This window comes from Beta vulgaris, chromosome 7 (assembly GCF_026745355.1).
Source record: "Beta vulgaris subsp. vulgaris cultivar EL10 chromosome 7, EL10.2, whole genome shotgun sequence".
Classification (NCBI taxonomy): domain Eukaryota; kingdom Viridiplantae; phylum Streptophyta; class Magnoliopsida; order Caryophyllales; family Amaranthaceae; genus Beta; species Beta vulgaris.
This window is the reverse complement of record NC_079208.1, coordinates 41,413,093-41,433,627: the sequence shown is the minus strand read 5'-3', so window position 1 is coordinate 41,433,627 and position 20,535 is coordinate 41,413,093.

Genomic DNA, 20,535 nt, shown 5'->3' with positions numbered 1-20,535 from the left:
GTCTAAGTATATCTCCCTCCGATTCTTGTTGAATCAGGGATCGTTGCCATGGTCAGTGAATCGATCTGATCGACCCTCTATTTTATCTTGCTTTGGCTGGTTCTTGTGGTTTCCTTCTTCTTTCCTCTTCTTACTCTCATCGTCCGAGTGGCGACATATGTCTGTCGCCTGGATGAACCTCTGGGCCTTCGTCATGGCTACCGAGAAGGTTTTTACTTGGCTTTCTGCCAAGGACTATCTAAGCTGACCATGTTGTAGTCTCGACATTAGGGCGACAAAGCCTACCGTGTCTTGCAGGTCTATGAACTTCGATGATTCTTCATTGAATCTCTTTATGTAGATGACCATACTCTCATTCTTCTCTTTCCTGACCCCCACGAGATGGAGGCTGATCTTCTTCTGTCTCTTTCCAGCCAGAAACTGATGAATGAATGGGTCCTCTAATACTGAAAAATCAGTAATGATTGAACCGGGGAGCTCTTAGAACCAGTTCAAGGCGAGGCCCTTGAGGGTGGTAGGAAAGAAACGACACCATGTGGTCTCGCTGCTGGTCTGCACGCTCATCTGAGCCTTGTACGTGGCCATATGATCGTTCGGGTCGGTTAGGCCCGCGAATTGCTCAATGAGGGGGGTCTTGATTTTTTCGGGAATAGATGTTTCTACGATTTCCTGTCTGAATGGGACCATGAACCTAAGGCCACTGCTGTTCAGCCGAGGGGGTTTGGAGTGAGATGAATCACCTTGCCCCTCTCGGTGAGTGGCTTTCTTGTTTAGGATATGTCGAGAATCATATCCTTGGCTGAGGCGCTTCTGATTATGGAAGTGCCTAGTATCTTCGGGCTTACGCCTAGGGTCTCCCCTTGGGAACTTCGAGACATGGGTCTCTTCTCCTTGACGAGCCGACCCCTCCTTGGGCGGGGGGCGCTCGTCCCGCTTTGATCTTTCACTATTGTGCGGACTGGGCTCCTTGGCCTCGGATCGTTGCCAGCTAAGCTGACCGCAAGGCGAGCGAGGATTGTGCTCTTCTCTTTGTGAGCACACCAGAGCGTGTTCTCTCGGCTCGGGAGGATTGTGGAGGTTGAGTTGGGTTTGGCCCTGCTGGAAGGCAGTCATCATATCCATGATGTTGCGTTGTAATGTCTACTGAAACTGAGCCGCAATGAGAGTGATGTCCGTTGCGAACAACGGTTGGGGGTCAGCACGTTGGATCTGCTGATAAGGTGAGTAATGGTCTCCTTGAGATAATTCCTTCTTGGAGTTCATGGTTTGGACTGTGGGAGACAAATGAGCAGGGGAGGGTGTCCGACCAAATGTCCTGTGGTGCGAAGGTGAGGGTCCCCTTGCGGACCTCTGAGCTTGGGTAGAAGGTTTCTTGCTATGAGTGTTTTTGGTTGGGGCCATTGCTGAGTAACAATGAAATGAGTTGTTATTGAATAGCAAGTGAGGTGAATTTTGATAAGTGGCGGCGAAGTAAAATTTTTGTACTATCCCCACAGACGACGTCAAACTAATTCTGCCTAGAAATTTAGTATGTTTAAGGTTCACTGTTTGGGTATCAGTTCGCGTATCTTTTGTCCTGAGTGAATTTTCCTTACACCGGAATCCTGCAAAAGACAAGGTTAAACTGCCCTAGAGGTAGTTCTGGGATCGCTTCTTTGACATTCAAGTCAGTTGATGATAAAGCTAGAGAGAGATGCTCTGTTTATTAGGTAAGAATTCAGTGCATGCTCAATGATGAGGCAACTGGTATTTATAGTGCTCTGGGATCTCCAGCTGGAAAGCACTCATAGTTGAAAAGCACCCACTTGAGTGGGCTTCCTGAGTCAAGGTGGCAAGATCACCTGTTGAGCCCCTTCTTCCTTATAATTGGGCTATAGCTAAAATGAGCCCCAAGCAACTACTTTTGCAGCAAGGGGGAGTGTTAGTTAATGTAGAAAAGTAGTAGTTAGTGTCTTAGTGGAAGATCATGTTCCTAAATAACAGTAGCTTAATTAGGAGTTAGTTGATTTGGTTTTGTTACTGGAGTAATACGTGGGATCATGTTGACCCACTCTTTCTTAGTTGGTAGTTTGTCGCTTGTTAATTTAGTTTGTGCGCCTATTTAAGTGGACCTAGTCGTTTTTTTTTTTATTGTAATGCATTTAGTGAATGAAAGCTTTTTTTTTTTTTTTTGTCTTCTATTTTCTCAATATTTCCAACAAATGAGCATAAGGATTTACCACCGTACTCAAACCATTTCTTAATTATATTTGTTGATACCATTTGGTACTCTTATTTATTCAACCGAGCAAAAATTCATATATATAAGCAAGTTAGCTTTCAAAAGGGCATAAAAAAGAAGACAAAGAAAGTAGTATGCATTATTAAACAAGAAGACGGATATATCACAATTCACATGCTATGCATATTTAAGCATGGTTGATATGGTTGGTGACTTGGTGCATGGGACAAGGCTTATCACGGGGCAGATGAGTTTTGTGGTTAACAATAATCTTATATGTGGCCCGTGTGGGCATACAAATGAAGACAAGGAAAGTAGTATATAAATGTTCTTTTTTCTGATAGAAATGGTATACTTGGAATAAATATGAATAGTAACTAAAAACACAATTTACATGAGTAATTAGGCGTGGTTGTTATTGGTGCATGGGATAAGGTTTACTGACTTTACTCTTATAAGAACAGAGAGGTGACAGATGTGTATGTGGTTGACAAATACTCACATACGAGTAACCCATACTAGAACGTACTCATTGGAAAAAATAAAAACTATTTGGATATTACAGCTAACTTTGTTCAATTATTCATGTGGTGTTGAAAAAGCTCGTACAATTGTGCATGTGGTATTGAAAACGCTAGACGCCTAGACAATTATGCATGTGAGAATAATGAATAATTTAAAAATTCAATACTGTTGTGAGAAATAGAGAGAGAAGTTATGCAAATATATCAGAGAGTATTGTATATTGCATTGATGTGTAGAAACTGATTTCTTACATCGGTATTTATAGGCAAAAAACTTACTGTGATTTGCATAAATCAACAAATACGGCGAGAAAAACCTACCATGCATTGAATGCATGGCAGTGGAATTCATTGTGCTCAACAGTGGAATTGGTCATTCCACTGTTTTCACAACACTCCCCTTGAATGTCCACTGATAACTCATAACAGATGTTGTCCTATTTAGAATGCTGTTAGGAAAATTCCTGTGGGAAAAATCCATAACTAGGGAAAGGAGTATAATATATCCTTATATGCTTAAAATAACTGCCTCATTAAAAACCTTGTCAGGAAAAACCCAGTGGGATAAAAACCTGATCGAAGGGAAAAAGAGTGCAGCGCATATAATACTCCCCCTGAATCTAGCATATATCATGAAGATGACGCATTCCAATTTTTCGGACTAATTCTTCAAATTTCTTCGCCGGAAGGGATTTGGTGAATAAATCTGCAAGATTCTCACATGATTGGATTTGTCGAATGTTGATCGTCCCTTCCTTTTGGAGGTCATGAGTGAAGAAGAGCTTTGGTGATAAATGTTTAGTTCTGTCTCCTTTGATGTACCCTTCGCTTACTTGGGTGATGCATGCAGTATTGTCTTCGTAGATGATAGTTGGATTTGTTGTTATTGTTTCCATCCCGCATTCTTCTTGGATATTCTTGATCATTGACCTTAGCCATACACATTCCCTTCCAGCTTCATAAAGAGCAATTAATTCCGCATGATTTGATGATGTGGCCGTCAAAGTCTGCTTTGTAGATTTCCAAGATATTGCAGTACCTCCATAAGTGAATACATATCCGGATTGAGACTTAGCCTTTTGTGGGTCTGAGAGGTAGCCAGCATCTGCATATCCAATGAGTGACGCATTGGGTCTTGACTGATAGAATAATCCGAGATCTTGTGTTCCTCGAAGATAACGTAATAAGTGTCTGACTCCATTCCAATGTCTCTTGGTTGGTGCATTGCTGTATCTAGCTAACAAGTTTACTGAAAAAGCTATGTCAGGTCGAGTATTGTTAGCCAAGTACATTAAAGCCCAATTGCACTTAGATATGGTACTTCAGGACCAAGAATCTCCTCGTTCTCTTCTCGTGGTCTGAATGGATCATCTTTCTCATTCAGGGAACGCACTACCATTGGAGAACTTATTGGGTGGGCTTTGTCCATGAAAAAACGTTTCAGGATTTTTTCTGTATAGTTTGATTGATGGATAAAATCCCATTTCTTAGATGTTCCATTTGCAGGTCAAGGCAAAATTTTGTCTTCCCGAGATCTTTCATCTCAAATTCTTTCATCAAGTATTTTGCAGTGCTTCAAGTTCTCTAGGAGTTCCGATAATGTTCAAATCATCGACATATACAGCAATGATCGCGAATCCTGATTTAGATCGCTTAATGAAAACACAGGGACTGATTTGATTATTTTTGAATCCTTCTTTCAATAGGTATTCACTAAGACGATTATACCACATTCTTCCAGATTGTTTTAACCCATAGAGTGATTTTCTCAATTTTATTGAAAACATCTCTTTGGGCATGCAATTTTCTGGTAGTTTTAGTCCTTCAGGAACTTTCATATAAATATCTGTGTCAAGTGAGCCATACAAATATGCGGTCACTACATCCATCAATCTCATTTGCAATCCTTTCGAAACTGATAAACTTACCAGAAATCTTAGTGTAGTTGCATCGACTACTGGAGAATATGTCTCATCATAATCAATCCCTGGCATTTGCGAGAAGCCTTGGGCTACTAATCTTGCCTTATATCTAGTAACCTCATTTTTCTCATTTCGTTTTCTCACGAATACCCATTTGTACCCAACTGGTTTTACACCTTTTGGTATTTGGGTTATTTGACCGAATACTTCACGTTTTTCAAGTGATCTCAATTCTGCTTGAATTGCCTCTTTCCATTTTGGCCAATCTTTTCTACGGCGACATTCATCAACTGTATTTGGCTCTACATCATTTTCATCGTATGTCATTTCAACCGCTATCGAGTAAGCAAAAATTTCATTCAAGACAACATCTTTTCGATTCCATTGTCTCTTTGTAGAAACATAATTAATTGAAGTTTCATTGTTGTCTAGCTTTCATGTTCCTTTTCTTCTGGAACACGTTTCTCTTCATTTTTGTTTTCATCATGCTCTGTTGGGAGATTTATATTAATTTCGTTCGTTGTCTCCCCTTGCCTTTTCATTTTTCTCGGTTTTAAATCTTTAGAACCGGGTGGTCTGCCACGTTTTCGACGTGCTATTGACTCATTTTCAATTGCCTTATTGTCATTAGGAATTTCAATCCGTTCCGGAGCATTCGCAGCAGGTACATGTGACTTTGTCACTTTCTTAGAATCTGTGAATGCATCTGGCAATTGGTTTGCAATACTTTGCAGATGAACAATTTTCTTGACTTCTTGTTCACATGAATTTGTTCTCGGGTCCAGAAACGACATTTGCGATGCGTTCCATGTAATTTCCGATTTTATATTTTGTGGGTCCACTTTCTCTCCCCCTAAGGATGGGAATACCGACTCATTAAAATGACAGTCGGCAAATCGAGCCGTAAATAGATCACCAGTTGTTGGCTCTAAATATTTGATAATTGATGGAGATTCAAATCCAACTATATTCCCATCCTTCTTTGTGGACCCATTTTAGTACGTTGGGGAGGAGCAATAGGTACATGTACAGCGCACCCAAAAATTCTCAAATGTGAGATATTCGGTTCTCGACCAGATACTAATTGTAATGGTGAGAATTTGTGATAGGCTGTCGGCCTTAATCTTATCAATGTTGCCGCATGTAATATAGCATGACCCCAAGTAGTAGATGGCAATTTTGACCTCATTATTAATGGTCTTGCAATTAATTGTAGTCTTTTGATTAATGATTCAGCAAGACCATTTTGTGTATGTACATGAGGTACAGGGTGCTCAACAATAATCCCAATAGACATGCAATAGTCATTAAATGTTTGGGATGTAAATTCCCCAGCATTGTCTAATCTTATTTTCTTTATTGTATGATCTGGGAATTGAGTTCTTAATCGAATTATTTGAGCCAAAAGTTTTGCAAATGCAACATTTCTGCTTGACAGAAGGCTCACATGTGACCATCGAGTAGAGGCATCAATTAATACCATGAAATAACGAAATGGTCCACATGCAGGATGAATAGGCCCACAAATATCTCCTTGAATTCTTTCTAAAAACATTGGAGATTCAGTGGCAATCTTATTTATAGATGGCTGATTATCAATTTGCCAAGTGAGCATGCAGAGCATGTTAATTCATTTGACCGAGGAATTTTGACATTCTTTATAGAGTGTCCATTTGAGTTTTCAATGATTCTATGCATCATTCCTGTGCCAGGATGGCCTAATCGGTCATGCCATAGAGTAAATGATTCTTTTATCTAACTTCTGGTTAGATATCATATTAATTTCAATCGGACGTATATCTATGCGATATAGTCCTGAGGAAATTGCTGGCAATTTTTCATAGATGTATTTCTTGCCGTTTTTCTCTCCGTTAGGCATATGAATTCCTCTTTGTTCACCGTCATTGTTTCCAAATGGTAACCATTCTGACGTACATCTTTGAAACTTATGAGGTTCCTTCGAGATTTACTCGAATATAATGCGTCATTAATTATCAATTTTGTCCCATTTGGAAATATAATGCAAGCTTTTCCAGAGCCTTCAATTAGCTTGGCTGTCCCAGAAATTGTACTAACATTTGCTTGGAATATTGTAAGTTTTGAAAAATACTCTTTATTTTTCAATATGGTGTGTGTTGTCCCACTGTCCAGGAGACATTGTTCTTTAGTTCCAACTTCTGATGAATTCATATCTTCATAAATAATAAATACGATGATTAGTATAAGAAAAATACGTATTTTTATTAATAAAGGAACAAATACATGAAAGTGGATATTGAAGCAGTTGAAATAAACTAAGCACATTAATCGATTGTGATCTAAACAAACTTATTTTCAACTTCAGCATCATCCATAAAAAAATCTGAAACATCAAGGCTGGGCATGGATGTAGTGGCTTCATTAACAAAGTTTGCTTCAGCATTTTTTCCTTTGTTTTTTATTGAAGCTTGATATAGATCTACCAAATGTTTGGCAGTACGACATGTGCGGCCCCAGTGCCCAGTCATGCCACATCTATGGCAAGTATCATTTCCTTTATAGGACGTCTGCCTCTGATTTCCAGATGATTGTCCCCAATTTTTATCAGAATGTTTAAAATTATTATTTCTTGGGGAAAATCGGCCTCTTCCACGTCCACGCCCTCGGCCACGGTAATTACCACGTCCTCTCCCACGACCGTTGTAATTACCGCGTCCACCACTATGTATAGCATTTGCTTCTGGTGGATTAGAGCTTTCTATAGCATTTATCTCATGAGTGGCTGAAGACCCCGTAGGTCTAAGATTATGATTTTTCAGCAAAAGATCATTATTTTGTTCAGCCACAAGTAGTACTGAGATTAGCTCAGAGTACTTTTTGAAAGCTCTGAACCTGTATTGTTCTGCCAATATGATATTAGAGGCGTGGAAAGTGGAGAGCGTTTTGTTTATCATTTGCTCTTCTGTGATGGGATGATCACAATATCTTAACAATGATACAATTCTAAACAATGTTGAATTGTAATCACTGACCGTTTTAAAATCCTGGAACCTCAGATTGGTCCAGTCATAATGTGCCTTTGGGAGAAGCACATTTTTGTGATGCCCATATCTTTCATTTAGGCTATCCCATAGTTCTTTTGGATCATCCACAAGTAGATATTCACTTTTTAAACTTTCATGTAAATGATGTCTAAGGAGGACTAAGGCTTTTGCCTTTTCTTGTACAGTCGCAATTTTAACTGATGCGGCTGTTGTAGTTGCATCCCCTTGTTGGGTTGTCACATCTTTAATTGTATGTTCCAGTCCTTGGGCCTTTAAATTCATTTGGGCGTCCACCGTCCATTCTAAAAACTTTTGCCCAGATAGATCTAGTATGTTAAATTGTCTTTTCACTAGATCTCCCATTCTTTTGACTACAAATAGGTAAATATTTGAAATTAGTAATGATGATAAATCACATATATATATTATCTCCCCCTGATTTATATCATTATTATTATAGATAAATAATACAAACAAAAAAAACTAAAAATAGCGTACAACAATAATGAAGCTAAGCAAAAAAAACAAGAAAATACCAAAAATAGAAACAAAATACAACAAGTGAATAAAAAAAACTTCCTAAAATGCACTTAAAGACAAAAAAAAATGATATTCATGTGCATTTTTCGCCATTCTTCCGGGGGAAATTTTTTTTTTTTGTCTCCTATTTATGTATTAGGAGATATATCATTAATGCCATGAGGAGGAAAAAGAAACCGGCTATAAGAAATAAGTAGAGTTTTATTTTCCTAAAATCCTCTTCAAAAGAGGAAGATGAGGGTGGAGGACGGTTGTCGTCGGCGTTAAACATGGTGGCCGGAAGGTTGAGGAAGAAGGAAAAAAATTTGTGGGTTTAGAGAAAAAAAATCGGAAGAAGATAAGGGATATGTGGTGAAAATGGGGATGGTAATCCGCTTTTATAGAGGGTTATCCCTAACTGTGCAGTTCATATACAGTTAAAAAATATACAACGCAATAAAATTCTAATATTGACAAATATATATTAGAGCATGCTAGTAAATTGGTAATATAATATATGTAACTATAAATGCAAAAAAAAGTAGAAGATTAGAGACAATAATATATAATAATGTTCTGAATGCTTGTTCCCTGCATACATACGACATTATTGCATATATAAGACATAATAATGCTATCATTTCACTAGGCCGTCCATATAGGCGGCAAAAAAAAATTAACCTGTCCATATAGGCGGTTTAAGAGCAGATAAAATAAAATAACGTAAATAAAATGTCCTTGCCCTCCATGAAGGTGGCGTTAAAATTATTTGTTTTCTGCGTTAGTAGTATGGTGACGTTTACTACTAGTTTCTTCCTGTTCATCTCTATCTCTTTTATTACTGGGCGGAGGTTGATTTTCAGCTGGTTGTATAGGAGGGTTATTATTGGTGTTGGGAACAGGGGTTTGTGGGTTTTCTCTGGTATGAGTATTTGTACCTTGTTACGGTTACTGGGTCGGGGCTGTATTACAGTTCCCCTCGCTGGGTTGGTAGTGAATGGCACATTGTTTCGCTCTATCCAAAAATAAATACCCGAGACAGAGACATTGTGTAAAACAATGTTAATCCCGTTACTTTGTTGGTCCATGTTCGGGTAGTAAAAGGGTTGGGCTTGGAAAAAAAAATTTAAACTTAAAAACAAAATGGATGTAAAAATTTTAAAGATACCTTAAAAAAAATTTCCGGTAGAACACTCGTGCTGATAACGTGTTGTGAGAAATAGAGAGAGAAGTTATGCAAATATATCAGAGAGTATTGTATTGCATTGATGTGTAAAACTGATTTCTTACATCGGTATTTATAGGCAAAAAACTTACTGTGTATTTGCATAAATCAACAAATACGGCGAGAAAAACCTACCATGCATTGAATGCATGGCAGTGGAATTCATTGTGCTCAACAGTGGAATTGGTCATTCCACTGTTTTCACAACAAATACAAGAATTTATTGGGTGCGTGAACTAATTTGTAGCTAGTTACATCAAGTAATGCATGGATTGGTTATAAAAAGAGGACTCCCCCTCTTTTTTTGAGCAACCACCAAACTAAACAGGGTTAAAAAAGAAAAGAAAAAAGAGAGTTGTTTCGGTATCGAAAACGGTGTCGGACCCTTTGAGAGTTGTCCGACAAGAGATGGATGTCCGTGAGGGATCTGCAACAATGACAAACGTGAGCTACCCTCGGGGGTGTTTCGAGGAAACCCCCTCCGACGCTCAAGTCAACTAAATGCTTAAGAGAATTCTACAGAGAGAGAGCTTAGAGAGAGAGATAGGCTATTTTTAGTATGAGAGAATGTACCTGCAGGAATAGTATTGGATGGCTATTTATAGGCGTACTATTCACCTGACAGGGCGCGTAATCTTGTGACATTTGTACTGTTGTGATTAATCTGTCAGAGGGAAGATTCCCTTTGCTTTGTCGTTTTCTACGGCCGCGACGGCAGTCTTGGTGCGAAGACAAAAGATGATGTTTCCCCTTTTGCGAATCCACGTCACCTTGGTTTGCTCCTGGACAACTAGAAATGTCCGCTAGCAAACTTGGTCATACCCATACAACTAGCCCCCCAGCATCTTTGGCGGTCGTGGCCGTCATGGATGTTTTAAATTGGTGATGTGGATGGATTAGGGTTCCTCTATTGATTGGTTCTTTTCTGACTTCCACGTGTCAACCTGGGGTGAGTCGTTGGTTTTTGAAAAAGTGTAATCATTACTTGACTCTGGAATCTCGCTCGTTTTTTCTTTTTGAGACATTAGGGTATGCTGTATGATCGACACTTGTCGTTGATCCGTAGAGGTAGTTGATACGGTTTTAATCCTGGCCTCTTATTTCGGTATTTAAAAGCAAAATCCCTTTTTATTTCCACTTTTACTCAACTTCTTCTCCTTCCTTCCTACTCTTCTCTGGTTTTCTCCATTTTCTTGCGAACTTTGAACTCACTGTTTCCTGGTTCTAGATTGTTTCTTTTGCTTCGAAATTATTAAAGCTTGTTGCTTTTCTTCACCCTCTTCACAATTTCCGAAAATGTTTGCTTTTTGGCTGTGTTTCTGGGTTTGCTCTGTGGGAATTTCTTCATCGTTGTTGCGACATTTTTTCCGGCGAACTTTTGCCTGAGAAGCGGTTTTTCGGGGCGTTTTTAGCTTTCACGTGTGTCTCTGTCCAGGTACCTCTTACCTTTTAGTTTTTTCTTTTCTTTTTCGTTTTATTTCTCTTCCTTGAAATCATGTCGGACCAGTCAGATAGTCAGAACTCTTTAGGAACTAACTTTATGACTGAGAGTGAACCTTCTTCCCCCTCCCTTCATGGCGGACCCAGCTCGTCAGATTCCAGCCCCCCAGATGGGAGGACTCGCCTCTTGGCCGACCTTCCTATTACTTCTGACCGGGAGAAAGAACTTAGATCTAAGTTTTTAAACGACCGTCCTTCTCTCGAACTAGCCAACTTGACCACTCAGTTCTTGACCGCTAGGATGAGTGGGGACAATCAGACACTTAAAGAATTGAGACACCAAATTCTGGCCCGTAGGACCTTAGGCATCCTCCCCCTGATGCTGTTCCCGGTCTGGATGTTCAACCCTTGAGGGAGCGTGCCTGGATGGAGAGTTTAGCGGATGCTGGCGTCGTAACCGATCCAGTGTCTTTGACCGTCTTGGCCGAGATCCAACTCCTTCTCATTCCTCTCACCCTCCTGTTGTCAATTTAGGTTCTGATAGCGACTCAATCACCAGCATGGATACTGATGCTCCTCCCTCTACTTCCGACCGGGATCAGGGTTTTCATCCCCGCCAGATTGACATAGGTGAAAGCTCCAGTATGCCTTCCCCTTCTCGTCCTGAGCCCATTCCTGTCCGCGATGATGTTCTTCATTCTGGGATATGGTTGCCTCCCGACTATAGTCACGGACCCAAAACCACTGTTATTTGTAAGGTTGGCGGTCTGCAGCTTTGGAATTAGATATTGTAAGGTGGCAAGGAGTTGTATGGTTTTCCTCCTAGTACGACCTGGTGATCCCGCTGAGGGGCAGAGTAGTTGATTGCCCGGCAGGGCATGTAGCCATATATGCTCATCATCTGGAGTTTGGGTTGCGATTTCCCATGGACTTGGTGTTGGTGAAGATCTTGCAGGCCTTCAATGTCTGCCTTGCTCAGCTGACTCCCTTGGCCCTGAGGAATATAATTGCTTACATCTGGGTCTGTCGCTACTTAGGCTTTCCTGAGACCTTAAATTTGTTCCGTCACCTACATTGGCTGAGACGAAATGGTTCTGCGGAGAAAGTTTGGTGGTCTCTAATGACGGCCAAGGATAAAATGACCGTTTATCCAAAAATGAGTGGCCTGAAGAGCTGGCAGGGAGCCTTGTACTGGCTTAAGGTCTCGAACGATTCTCCTCTTCGCCGCCACTTCACCAAACCGTATCCTCGAATGGAAGATATTCCCAAATATGATCTGTCCGGGGCTGAGAAGAAGGCTGCGAAGTACTTTGGCACTGTAGATATGGTTGTTGAGGGAGAAGAGACTGAGATAAAAGCTCCCCGTACTTGGCTTCCTCATGCCAAATACATTCTTGGTAACGGGCTGCTGTCTGCCGTTTTTCTATGTCGGACTCATCCAGAAGGTGTGTAGTGTTATTCCTGGTCCGACATGGTACTTGGAATTTTTTGCTTTTATTTCTTTTTGCGTACTGACGTACTAATTGGTTTACACTTTTCCTGTATTTGCAGGTGACGTCAGCTTAGACTTGGAAGACTTGGGATTAGACGATCAGTTACGTCCAATGTCTAACATTCCTAACGAGCCTGTTTTTTACCATGATACCTTTCACGGTCTAACTGGTGGTCCGCGAGGCGCTGACCGTAATGCTGGACGGGGTGGCCGGGCTGGACGAACTGTCCGTCGTGCCGGTCGTACACCGGGCCGTGCTCCCAGCCGGGGTGAGCCGACTCCAACCCGCTCTGCCATCCAGGTTCCCATTAACCGAGGTGGTAGCACCACTTCGCGTCGCCGCCCCAGTGATCCTGAGGTTGAAGTTCCTCACAAACGTCAGTCTGTGGAAGTCAATTCTGCAGACGTGACTGTGACTGGGAACCAAGGGCTTTCTACCTCTCCTGCCCGGGAACCGATTCCGGAGGTTCAGTTGTCTCCATCTTCCCTTCTCCGCAGTCTCGGGACTGCCCTGAGATCCAGCTCCTCCACCCGCCAGAAGGTGTATGAGCTTCTGAGTCGGCCAAGCTTCCTCTCGGACTTAGGTCCGAGAATCTACTGCCGGGCCCAAGAGTGGATTGAGACTAATGTCGTCCCTCTTTGCGCGTCTGTGAAAGCTGCTCTCTTCCATCCTCCTTCAACTGCTGGCCAACTTTTCAGGCCAAATCTGGACGTGAGGGAGGATGAGTCCATTTTTGTGGACATCCCAGCTAATGGTGGTACTTTGGGGTACCGCCTTCTGAAAGGACTCCAACTGCCTTTCGACCGTCCGGCAGATAAGTTGGTGGCGCCCGCTGCTCAGTCGGCTCACGACCTTGTCGTGGTAAGTACATGCATTTTCCTCTTTTTTTTTTTTTTTACTCTTTTTCGTGTTATGCTTCTAGGCCGGGAACTCTGTTGTTGAGCTTATAGCTCAATATTTGGAGTACCAGCGCATGGCTGAGAGCGCTGGCGGGGTCATCCAAGGCTTGGAGGCCGACAAGACTGGCCTTTCTGCTCAGATTACTCAATTGGAAACCAGCCTGGAATCTGAGAAGAAGGCCAAAGCTGAGGCTGATAAGGAGCTGGAGGAGCTGCGATTAAAGGCCAAAGATTTAGAGGACCTTCAGCTGAAGTACTCTAATTTGGAAACTGCTCTCCAAGCGTCCATGGATGAGAGGGAGACTGCTGTGAAGGCTGCTGCTGCTGAAGCCCGTCATGCTGCTGTGGCGGACTTTAGGAGGTCTGAGGAGTTTGTTGGACTTCTCGGCAAGCGATATGATGGTGGCTGGGTGGCCGCTAAGAGGTGTGTCTGCCACTCCCATCCCAGCTTTGACTGGGAGCAGATGGAGGCCGCCTTTGGCGAAGGCGTCCATAGGCAACCCTTAGCAGATGAGCCCTACATCTGCTCCGAGGAGATCATTGCCAACATTCTGCCTACCGCCGAAGATGATGCGCCCCTTTCATGTAGACTTTGGCGGTCATCTTCAACCTCCTCCATAGCGTCCAATAGCTTGTGGTAGTTTAAATTGTCAGCCTTTGAATGGCATGTAAACTTTGTTTTGACTTTTGCTACTGGATCCATAAATGCCTTGTTTTGAGTGGCTGACTAATTTTGTTTGTAGTTGGCCGCCAAGCCAGTAATTTATGATTCTCCTTTGATAGACAAATTTTCCTTGTATTCAATTTGAAATTTCTGTATCTGTTACACAATTATATTGTTAATGTTCGTTTTGCTCATTATGTGTCCGTTTAACCTTTTGTTTTGCTTATCCTTTGGCTTGCAACAATTGTTTAGCCTGTCATATGGCCGCTATCGCTTATTTTGCCTGTTATGTGGCTGTTAGCGTTTATTTTTGCCTGTTATGTGGCCGCTAACGTTTATTTTGCCTGTTATATGGCCGTTAGTGCTTGTTTTGCCTGTCATATGGCTTTGCATAATTGCTTAGCCTGTTATATGGCTGATTACTACTTAGCCTGTTATATGGCTGGCATGATTACTTAGCCTGTTATATGGCTGTTAACTCTATTTAGCCTGTTATATGGATGGTAACACTCGTAGCAACTAGTTCACTTTACTTAGCGAAAATATGGAGGGTAATGGACAAATAGAAACAGAATATATCGGAATGCTAGCAGAGTTTTATTTATGTATAATGTCATCAAAGGCTCTCGGCCCATTACATTTCTTTTGGACTACACATAATACTTTTTAAGGACATCAGCATTCCAGCAGTTCTTCAGCTCTTTCCCATCCGTTCCCTTGAGAATGAAGGATCCCGGACCTATCTTTCGAGCTAGGATATATGGCCCTTCCCAGTTGGCAGTTAATTTACCCTCTGCATGAGCTTTTCTAGTGGCGGCCGTCCTTCGCAGAACTAACTCACCTTCAGCTAACGGCCTTTCCATGACCCTTTTGTTGTAGGCCTTGCGGATCCGGTCCTTGTACACAGCTGCTCTCAGCTCCGCCTTCAACCTTATTTCTGGCAAGAAATCCAGATCCTCCCTTAATGCTTGATCATTTCTTTCCAAGGCTTGATGTTTTATCTGGTAGGTGGGCAGGCCTACTTCTACTGGCAGCACTGCCTCTGCCCCAAAAGCTAACTTGAAAGGACTTTCTCCCGTCGCTTCTTTTTCAGTTGTCCTATTTGCCCATAGAACAGCCGGTACCATCTCAGCCCACTTTCCCTTAAATTCATCGAGCTTCTTTTTCAAGGCGTTTAACATTTGCTTATTAGCGGCCTCTGGCTGACCGTTACTCTGGGGATGGCACACTGCTGAATATGCAAATTTCACGCGGAAATCCGAGAGGAAAGCCTGGATGGGTCTGCAGTCAAACTGAACTCCGTGGTCAAACACGATCGCAGCAGGGATGCCGAACCTAGTCATGATGTTCTGCCAGATGAACTTTTTTACTTGGTTGGCCTTTATCTTTGTTGTCGGCTCTGCTTCGATCCACTTCGTAAAGTAATCAATACCCACAATCAAGAAACGCCTACCTCCCGTCGCAGTAGTGAACGGTCCCAAGATATCCATTCCCCACTGTGCAAATGGTATCGGACATAGGATGGGCTGCAAGTCGTTAGCGGGCCTATTTATCACTGGTGCAAATTTCTGGCACTTATCACATTTTTTCACATAACTTTGCGCATCGGCCAACATGCTGGGCCAGTAAAATCCAGCTCTAAGTGCCTTTAAAGCCAATGCTTTACCTCCAATGTGGTTTCCAGAAACACCTTCATGGATTTCTTCCATTATTTTCACGACCTCTGCAGATGTTGCGCACTTCAGTAGCGGCAGGCTAAATGATTTTTTGTACAACTCGTCCTGGTATATCACGTACCAGCTTGCCTGTTTCTGCAACTTCTTAGCAGCCATGGGATCTGCTGGGAGCGTTCCTGTCCGCTTATACTTTACTAGCTCTGTGAACCATTCCCCTTGTTGGTCTATATTGTTTATCACGGCTACTTTCTGGGCAATGCTCTTTTCTTTGAGGATGACAACCGTTACCATTCCTTCAACATGGAATGAGTCTGAGCTAGCAAGTTTAGATACGGAGTCCGCTTTCATGTTCTCAGCCCCCTTGGAATTGCTTCTACTTTAAATTGCTCCAGCTGTGCTATTATTTCTTTGGCTTTCTCCACATATTTGACCATGTTGGGCTCTCGGACTTCAAATTCTCCCTTAAGCTGACTGCTAACCAACTGTGAATCTGTTTTCAAAAGGACGCTTTTAGCTGCTGCTGCAATGCACATTCTTAAACCAGCAATGGCTGCTTCATATTCTGATTCATTGTTCGAGGCTGGGAAAGCAAATTTGATGGCGTACTCGAAGGTATTTCCTTCTGGGCTGGTTATCACAATACCGGCCCCAGCCCCGCTCGCGGCCGAAGAACCATCTACCTCTAACAGCCATGATTCTTTTTCTTCTATCTCTACCTCCTCATATGCCTCAGTTATGAAGTCCGCCAACGCTTGAGCTTTTATGGTTGTTCGCGGCTTGTACTGAATATCATATTCCGATAATTCGACAGCCCATTTCAATAAGCGCCCAGAGGTGTCCATCCTTTGCAGAGCTTTCTCCAACGGTTGATTTGTTAACACCTGTATCGGATGGCAGTCAAAATAGGGCCTTAACTTCCTAGCCGCTATAATAACCGCCAATGCCATTTTCTCTATCTGCTTATACCGGCTTTCAGGGCCGTTAAGGATGTGGCTGACGAAATATATTGGGTGTTGCTGCTTTTCCTTCTCTGTTATCAGCACTGCCGCTACTGTTTTAGGGGAGGCCGAAATGTACAATTTTAGTGTGTCTCCAGCCTCTGGCCTTGATATTGTTGGCAGCCTTGCGAGGTGTTCTTTGACGGCCGAGAAAGCTTTACTCTGCTCTTCTCCCCATTCAAACTTCTTATTCCCCCTTAGCAATGCGAAAAACGGAAGGGCCTTATCAGCTGATTTCGATATGAATCCTGTCAAAGCGGCCATCCTTCCTGTTAATCTTTGGATGTCTTTGACGCCCTTGGGCTCTGGAAGGCTTAAAATTGCTTGAACCTTGTCCGGGTTCGCATCAATACCTCTTTTGCTCACCATAAACCCCAAAAATTTTCCTGCTCTGACGCCAAAGACACATTTCTTTGGATTCAACTTCATGCTGTATTTTCTCAGTGTTTTGAATGTTTCTTCCAGATCCGCCAGATGCTCTCGGTCTGTTTTACTCTTAACAATAGAATCATCCACATACACTTCTATATTATGCCCTTTCTGGGCCGCAAATACCTTGTCCACCAACTTTTGGTAGGTTGCACCAGCGTTTCTCAGGCTGAAAGGCATTGCCTTGTAATTGTAAACACCTCCATCTGTGATGAATGCCGTTTTCTTACGGTCCTCTTTCAGTAAACTGATTTGATGATACCCTGAGAAGGCATCCATGAAACTCAGCAGCGCATGTCCGCTAGTGGAATCCACTAGTGGTCTATCCTTGGCAGAGGATAACAGTCCTTAGGGCATGCCCTATTCAGGTTTGTAAAGTCCACGCACATACGCCATTGGCCGTTGGCCTTCTTCGCCATGATTATGTTTGCCAGCCATTCAGGGTAATCACAAGGCTCGATAAAATCGGCCGCTATCAGCTTTTCTACTTCTTCTTTGATGGCCTTATTCTTTTCGGCCGAAAAGGCTCTCTTCTTCTGCTTTACCGGTCGGACTGCGCTGTCGACGTTTAAACGATGGACCATCACGGCCGGGTCTATTCCCGGCATCTCGTCCGCTGAGAATGCAAATATGTCAGCATTTTCTCTTAGGAGAGTTACCAGGTTTACCCGGACCTCTGGGTCCATGTCCATCCCGACCGCGACCGACCGAGCAGGATCATCTGCCAATGCTTCTTGTTTTGTTTCTCCATCAGGCTGTGGCCTCGGCTCATCCTCTGGCCGGGACTCCAACTCCTCCAGCGGCACTTCCTTACTCTTCCGGACAGTGATTACTTCCTCTGCTTCATTACCTTCACTTCCCTCAACTTGTGCTCTTCTTTGAGCCCTCCTCTGCTTCCTTGAGGGTGGGTCCGGATTTTCTACCGGGAACTTCTGGCTGGTTGCTTTAGTGTTGTTAAGTACATGATCTTGCCATCTCCTGATTGCCCTTCAATCTTGATGTTGATCCGTCATTGGAAACATATAACATGGTCAGGTGGTAAGTTGAGACGACACCTTGGACGTCATGAATGAATGGGCGTCCAATGATTGCATTGTATGCTCCCGAACATCCACCACGAAACTCGTCATGACGTCTCTGGCTGACTCATCCTCCCCAATACGTACTGGGAGTGAGATTAACCCTTCTGGCACCACTGATGCCCCTGTGAATCCAATGACGGGAGACCGGCTTCAAGTACTCACGGCTCAGCATGAGCTTTTCAAATGTTGATAGGTACAGAATATTTGCGGAGCTTCCCCCGTCCACCAAAATTCTATGTACCAGGGAGTTTGAGATTTTCAGCGTTACCACCAGCGGATCATCATGAGGGTACACTACATGCTTTGCATCCTCTAGAGTAAATGACATCGCCGGCATTGTTGGCGGACTCTTCCATGATAAACTGGCATTGAAATTGACATAATGTCGGAATTCCTTCAGGTTTGCCTTTGCACCGTTAACACTTCCTCCATGGATGGGGCCCCCACTGATAACGTGAATCTCGCTGATCCGGGATTGAACATTTCGAGTCCCGGCTTTACAAGATCACCCTCTTTTGTTTTGGGCCTTGTACTAACTGAAATAACCTCTTCTTATTAAATCCTCCAAGTTATCTTTTAAGTGCCGGCAATCCTCAGTTACGTGGCCGTGATCTCCATGGAAATCACACCACTTACTTTTGTCACGATTTTTATGGAACATCTGTCTCGGACGTTGCCACTTGTCACTGTCCTTATTCATCAGAAAAATTTGACTTCTTGAAGTAGTGAGTTGGGTGTACGCATCGAACCTATCCTTGCGTTCACTTCCTTCCCAGCCACTTTTTTCACGATCTCTGCGATCGCGATCGTACCTTTCATTCTCCCGGTCTCGGTCATTTCCTCTTTTGACCATATTTGACTCCTGCTTTCTCTCCTCTCGGCCCCGATCCGCCTCGCGGGCCTTCTCCTTCTTCTTGTCATCCTTCTTTCCAGCCTCCCGGTTGCCTACAGCTTTGTCAAACTCTTCCCCTCTTATATAGTCATTGGCCTTGCCAAGGACGGGACCCAGGGATGTATACGACTTTCGACCCAAATAATTCCGGAAGGGTGATCCCTCCTTGAGTCCTGTCATTAAGGACAAAACGGCCACATCCTGTTGTAGTCGAGGTATTGAAACTGCCTCGACATTGAAGCGGCCGATATAGTCCCTCAGGCTCTCATTTTCTCCTTGTTTGACTGATAGCAACTCCCCAGTGGTGCGCTCACGGCGCCTATTGCTTACAAAGTGCGTACTGAACATGGATGACAGCAGAGAAAAGCTAGAGAGCTACCTGGCTTGAGGCTTTTGAACCATGTCTAGCTATTCCCGTCAAGGTTGAGGGAAAGACTTTACACCATATGGCATCAACTTGAGTGTAAAGGAACATATGTCCTTCGTAGGCCGCGACGTGGTCATCAGGGCCTGATGTGCCATCATACTTGGAGGACAGCATCTTGATTCGTGTCATAGGATGGTTCAAAATTTCTGGAGTGAAGGGGGAAAGCTTAGGCTTGATCAAGAGGTGACCCCCAGCCGAATAGTTACTAGCACCGACGGTACTGTACTCACGGCGGGAGTGACCCTGCGTTTCTTCTTCAGAGTGGTATATCTCCTTAGTTTCCAGAACTTCCTCCTCATAGTCAGATCGGTCTATTTTCTTCTCCATCTCCCGTCCCTCTTTTCCCAAGGACTGCATTTTTCGAAGCGGGGTTCCGTCCGCGTTCCTACCAGCCATAGCCGGTGGTCGCTTACGGGTACCGCCAGAGGGTTGGGGAGGAGCATTTTGTTGAGGATTACTTGTCAGCATCTGGATAAATGATGCTACAGTTTGCAATTGCTCGGAGAGAATTGACTTAGCTGTGCCAAGTTGAATGGTACGTTGGTATTTGGGGTTTGTTCCTCGTTTCCCGGTGTCCGGTAGTGGAACTGTGGGTTTCCCAACGCCCGAGTGATCACTGGCTGCGAGGAATTCTGGCCTTGCTCAAACTCAGGCTGACCATGGGTTGCGTTGTTTGTGTCTTCCATGACTGATACCTTAGAAAGGGTGAGGTCCCCTCCTTCTAGCGCTAGTTGTTTCGGTATCGAAAACGGTGCTGGACCCTTTGAGAGTTGTCCGACAAGAGATGGATGTCCGTGAGGGATCTGCAACAATGACAAACGTGAGCCACCCTCGGGGGTGTTTCGAGGAAACCCCCTCCGACGCTCAAGTCAGCTACATGCTTAAGAGAATTCTAGAGAGAGAGAGAGAGCTTAGAGATAGAGATAAGCTATTTTTAGTATGAGAGAATGTACCTGTAGGAATAGTACTGGATGGCTATTTATAGGCGTACTATTCACCTGACAGGGCGTGTAATCTTGTGACACTTGTATTGTTGTGATTAATATGTCAGAGGGAAGATTCCCTTTGCTTTGTCGTTTTCTACGGCCGCGACGGCAGTCT